This window comes from Panthera onca, chromosome C1 (genome assembly GCF_046562875.1).
Source record: "Panthera onca isolate mPanOnc1 chromosome C1, mPanOnc1 haplotype 2, whole genome shotgun sequence".
NCBI lineage: Eukaryota > Metazoa > Chordata > Mammalia > Carnivora > Felidae > Panthera > Panthera onca.
In genome coordinates, this window is record NC_138346.1 from 150271828 (window position 1) to 150278150 (window position 6323).

Below are 6323 nucleotides of genomic sequence, written 5' to 3' on the forward strand. Positions count from 1 at the left end.
TGGGGTCCTTATGAAATAAATGATTGTGTTGTGCTATAATGCAAAGAAAACCCTGAGGGGCTGCTGGAGTTTGTGGAGCTCTTTGCCCTGATACTAAATGTGCCCGCACCGCACTGCTCCGCAAATTCATGTTTCTTTTTTCAGTTAGTCATCCTGATCCCTTATTATAGGGATTTCACCCATGTCCTTTCTCATCATTGTCTGTGTGCCTACTGAAGCAGTCCCCCCTCCCCCCCCCCCACCTCTAATTAAATGCTTCTAATCTTCCAGTGGACTCACCAGGAGAGAACAGAGAGCCTAGGAGCCCTGGGGCCTTTGGTACTTGACTCAAGTACTTTCATCAATGAAGTATTTAAACCACTTAGAGGCAAATTCTTCCTCTTTCTCCTTCTCTCTTTGCCTCCCACTCTCCCTTAATACCAGCTAGGTTTTTCAGTAAATGTGAAAGTTTGCCCAAAGTGTTGACTGCCATTTGTGTAGTTTGCTGATTATGAATTCCTAAGGGCAGTGACTTTCTTTCTCAACATCTTAGCCTTAGATCCTGGTCCAGTGCTTCATTATTAGGAAGATTAGGATAATATATAATATGGTTTAGTAACCAAAAGAAATCAACCCTCAGGGACATAACAGAAATGGCCAGCTTCTGGTATGCTATCTATTTCCACAGATCAGTCATTGACTGTCGTGAAACCCAGATCTATGCAATATATGTAAATGTGACCAGGCTGTGTTGGTCCTGCTGCTACACTACGTTCAGGGCTCCAGGCTTGGCTGTGTGGATGTGGTCTCTGTTTGTGGCTCCAGATTCTGGGAGGTAACGGTGAGCTTTAACTAATTACACCTCGCATCACCCCCAGGAGGTAGGTAATGATTATAGATGTGCTTGGCTGAAGTAACTCTGAATGTCTTAATAATCACTTAATAGAATCTTATCATGAGAAGCAAATTGCATTAAATGGGCAAATGAAGTTGACTGTGAGAAGCAGAGTTAGGAAATAAAATGCTATGGGGGGTTTTATATGGGAAAAATCCAATTAACACCTTTTTAAAACAGTTGGCCCCATGGCTTTTTCATATCCCTCACAGTGCCTATCACAGGGTTATGCCCTGAGTGAATACTTTCTCAATCAATGTGGAAGAAATTATAGGTAAAAAAAAAAAAAGTAGGGGGGTGTTGTGAAGGGTACGTGGGGGATGGGGAGGCAGGTGTGAATGCCATCTGAGATCCCAATTCTACTTAGCAGCAACTAGCAAAATGATTTGATGGTGAAGCCACTGGGACAAGCTTGACAAAAAAACAATTTTTCCCCTTATCTTACTCTTCACCACAATGGCTGTTATGCAACATGCCAACCAGGTAAATTGTGTGTACGTGATGGATGTGCCCTTCATTTACCCAAATCTGGGAAACCCTAATGTTGAAAGAGCCAAGCCTGGATATCAAGGCAGGAAGATCACAAAGTTGGTGAAGAGAGAGCTCAGGTGGGGTAGGGTCCATGTACACACCCTAGGGAAGACGGCTGGAATTATGTGTCACACTGGAAGATAGGGAGACATCATGGAAGCTTCAGTGAGACTCTTGTGACCCTGAAGATAAAGAAGGCAGGTGAACCTTACTCAAGTGAATGATTCTGGGGAGTATCGTGGTCAGTAACAGAGCTGGGATTTCAAAACAAAACAAAACAACAAAACAAAACAGAACAAAAAACAACCTGGAAGGTGGCAGAAAGGCGAGCACAAGATCCAGACAGCATGTCCAGGATATACAGACCCAGCATGGTGTGTAGGGAGATCAGCATGAAGTGGCAGGGGGTGGGAGAGCCAGGTTCAGGGGGGCAGACAAAAGGAGCACCCAAAGAAGGAGGTCTGTGCCTGACACTCAAACTGGACCCCAAGTTAAAACTGTACTCCAGAAATAGCACACGGTCTCACTGAGTCCTTAAGCCTAGATTGTGTATGTACACATATACGCACATATATTTACGTATGTATAGGTAAGTCTATATATCTGGAAAACTCTCCAACTAGTCCAAGAGGACCTCCTACGTAGAGGTGTGTAGAAAGGGGATACGAAGAGTGAGCCTTCGTTTTTCCCACACACAGTTCTGTGTTATTTGATTTCTTCCTTTTTCCAAGGAACACGCCTTCAGGTAACGCAACTACCACATACTCTGTTGAAAAATAAAATGGGGAGGTAGTGGAAACACACACCACTTAACAGGGCACTGGGGCTTTGGTCTTTGCTCAGAGAAATCGCCTCCCTTTTTACTCGAAGCACAAGACGGACCCTACAGCTGCTTCCTAATGTTTAAGAGGGTTCTGAGATTTATTTTTCTCACAATGCAAAAAAATGTTTACTTTTGCCTTTCTCCTGGAGGCTCTCACAGCTCCATCTCTATTAGGAGCCTTTTTGTAATCATTGCTTGCCAGCATTTCCTCTACTTAGCACTTCCCTTGCCCACTGCAGGGATGCCCTCCTGCACCGCACGGCCTCTCTAAATCAGCCTTGTTTCCTCAGTCCTGAGATGGAGGTGCTGCTCTGGCCATTACCGCCTAATGGCATGTTCTGTTGCTTATGTTTGTCTCATATCTGTGATGGACAGACCTCGGGGATGCATTTTCACGTCATTCTAATTGAGCACGGAACATTCTGTTTTCCTGCCTTGTCGGGGTGACTAATGAGACAAAACAAGCAGGTGCGATGAGCAATCAGGGTCGCTCTCCTCCTATGGAGGACCGTTGGCCGCAAAGGGCAGAGCAGCAGAGGTGGTGATGGGCATAGGGAATGAAGAGGTGACACAGGCTTGTCCAGCATCACCCAAAAACTGGAGTTGCCGGCTGCAGACTCCAGGCCAGCGCTGATTCTGTCCGCGACAGCTCAGCAGTAACAACCTAATGGGTTTTCCAGACCTTGCGAGGGGTGCTCAGATGTGAATCACCGATGCTTCCAGAATGCAGTTATGTCTCTCAGCAGTGCAGATTTCTGCTGACTCCTTGGGGAATTTTAATAACATGTCATTTAACAAATTAGAAGGTGAAGCAAATTAAATACAGTAAATCAAAGCAAAGCTTGACAAACAAAGTAGATGCAAGCAGATCTTTTCAAAGCACGCAGATTTGAAAATGTAAGGTTTCCAAACCATTAGCAAAAAAGGGAAAAGTTACCATAGCAACTCCCAAAGTCTGCCTAGCTAGCTAGCCTCAAAGCCTTCAAATGCCCCGCCCTGTGCAGGGGGAGAAGTGGGAGATGTTTGAGGACAGTAAGAACAGTTTTTTTTTTTCTTTTTAAGTAAAGGAAATAAAGAAGCAAGGTTGGTAGATTACAATTCACCTTTAAATGCCAGAAACAGCCAGCCCTCTAATGCAGATTTCAGGAAAACAGATGCCTTAGGTAATATGGCGACTGATCACTTGGTGGCGCTGTTGTTCCACTCCTGGGTTTTGCAGCGGCTTGTCCCTAGCTAGTCCTCCCTTCCCAAACAGGTGCCCTAACATTCTGTGAGCTGCCCTAACATTCATGTATTCACGACATATCTATAAAGTAGGTCTGCCAGGTGCCAGAGACTATGTGGGTTTCTCGGGTAACTTGGTGAACAGAACAGTTTGTGGAGCTCAGAGAACAAGAGAGACAAGTGATGAAATGAAATAATTGCACGTTGTGGTCAGATCAGGCTCCTAAGATAGAAAATAATGGTGGGCAGATGCCTTTATATAAACTGGTCAGGAAGACTTTTCTGATGAGTTTGTAGGCTGCACCCCACCGCCTCCCACACGCTATGGGATGGAGGAAGAGAACCAAGCAGAGGGACCACCCTGGTTGGAGCATAGCCGAGAAAAGAGGACGGTGGGGAAGGATAAGCAGATAGGGCCAGATCATGTGGAAACTTTTAGTCCTGGCAAGACCTCATTGCAGGTTTTATTCTTAGGGCAAAGGGAAGCCTTTGAAAAGTTTCAACGGTAGAGTGAGGTTATTCAACCTAAATAGTTTGCTTTTCACATTGTGTTGTAATTCCCATTTGATCACCTTTGCTTTAGATATATGTAAACACTTGGGAAAAAACATATTCAGTAGTAGAACATTTCACATTTTTACACAGCAATGTTTTTAAAATAATATAACCCATAGAATATAAAGCTTAAAAGTTTTGCTGGTGGGGCAGAGTTTAAGAAGCTGGACAGCAGCAGACAAAATCTATGGTGAGAGAGCACTGGGTTTTGATGAGTCAGAAAGCTGAGTTTGCCACCCCTCCTCACAGCACTTCTCATAGTATGTTGTCATTACTCTCTGCCTTATCTTCTGCCCCTTTAGACTCTGGGCTTCTAGGCAATAGACACACACTAGAGACAGGGGTTCCCTTGCGCATCTTACTAACCAGTGATTAGCATGGGAACACAGTAGACTCAAGCATTGGATGGATGGAGGGACTGATGGAGGGATGGATGAACAAGCAGAAGGTAAGAGATCCCAATTCTGGATAAGTGAGACTTCAGAATTTTAGCAACACTTTCTCAAAGATAAATCAATTTCAACTTCCAGGTACAAGACAAAGCATTTCTCTGGCTTCCTTGCGTATGTACTAAATATTAGTTGAACACCTACCATGTGCAAGACACTGTGCTAGATCAGGGACACAAACATGAGTAGGACATCATGACAGTCCCCAAGCTACTTACAGTCAATAAAGGACATAAGACCAAAACATAACTGATCCACAGTTTAGACACTGTTATATACACAAAATGAGGAGTGGGTTAATGGTAGGTGTTGAGAAGAGGAAAAGAGGATTCTCAAGGGTCAGAGTTAAAGAAAAGCTTCATGAAAGTGACACTTGAGTTTCATCTCAAAGGATGGGAGGTTTTCTCCTGGGATGACAGAGCTCTTAGCCTCCACTAAGAGCTGGAATTGGTGGCTTTTTCCTGAACAGGCCCCGCTAAAGGAAAAAAGAATGCAAACCTTCTCCTATCCCACTCCCCATTCTGTGAGCTCAGGGTGCTGCCTTCCCAGGGTGCTGCCAGCCCAGCTGCCCAGAGCACAAGCTGCAGGCCACCATTGAGGAGAAGGTTCTGGAAAAAATGTTCTGGACTACAACTCCCAAACCTCCCAAGCAGTCTTTGTGGCTTACTGTTAGAGTCTTTAGCTGAGGACACTCTTATGTTTCTACTGTCACATTTTTCCAACTGCAGATCACATGCATTCATGGGTCAGGTAATCGTTATGGCGGTCCTCAACATACAATGCGAGCAGCATTTTAAAAAATGGGACAGAGGGGCGCCTGGCTGGCTCAGTCAGTAGAACATGTGACTCTTGATCTTGGGGTTGTGAGTTTAAGCCCCATGTTGGGTGTAAAGTTTATGGTAACCCACTCACATGGTGCTTTCAACCTTTTGCAGAACTGAGGAGAGAGCTCCCAATTTAAATGTGGATCTCCTCTAGGGCCCATGGATGTATGTGTACATTGATGCCATAATTTAGTGGAATCAGAATACTCTTGTGCTAAACGTGAACATTTTTTGAAAACAGATGCTTTTTTTGGGGTACCACTAAAATATTCTCAGTCCTCCATCCTGCATGTGTGCACACATGCCCCTCCCATGACTGGCAAAAGAAGCTTTATGTCAACACTCTGAGCAATATCCCTCATCAGGCAGGAAAATACGAGTCAATGTACCACAAAAGCTTTGAGGCAGGGAGTCAGCCAGAGCTTCACAAAGTCACAGAGCCTTTTAAAGTACCTCCATTTCAGGGGCGCCTGGGTGGCTCAGTTGGTTAAGTGTCCATCTTTGGCTCAGGTCATGACCTCATGGTTTGAGCCCCATGTCGGGCTCTGTGCAGACAGCTTGGAGCCTGGAGCCTGCTTTGGATTCTGTGTCTACCTCTCTCTCTGCCCTCCCCAACTCACGCTCTATCTCAAAAATAAACACTAAAAAAAAAAAAAAAAAAAAAAATTTAAGTACCTCCATTTTGTTAGAATTGTTTACAAATATGTGATTACTGCCAATAATAGGTTTTAGTCAGATTCCGATTTCTACGTTATTAGTGGCTCATAAAAGCCTTCCAGTGCAGGTCATGAAACTGTGGAAGTACAATTAAATGTGGATAGACCCAAATAATGTATAGCTTGTCATTTAGAGCTCGGGTCACACTGAGAATTCAGCCAGACAGTTTTCCCCTCTAGGATGGGATTGTGGAGAATAACACATTTAGAACAAAGAATGAAACTCATCCTTTCCCAACCAAAGGAAGGCATGTTAGTGATCATAACACAGTCTAGCAATGCAGGTAACATCACATGGCCATTTGAAAATGGTTGCCCCTCCTTTAT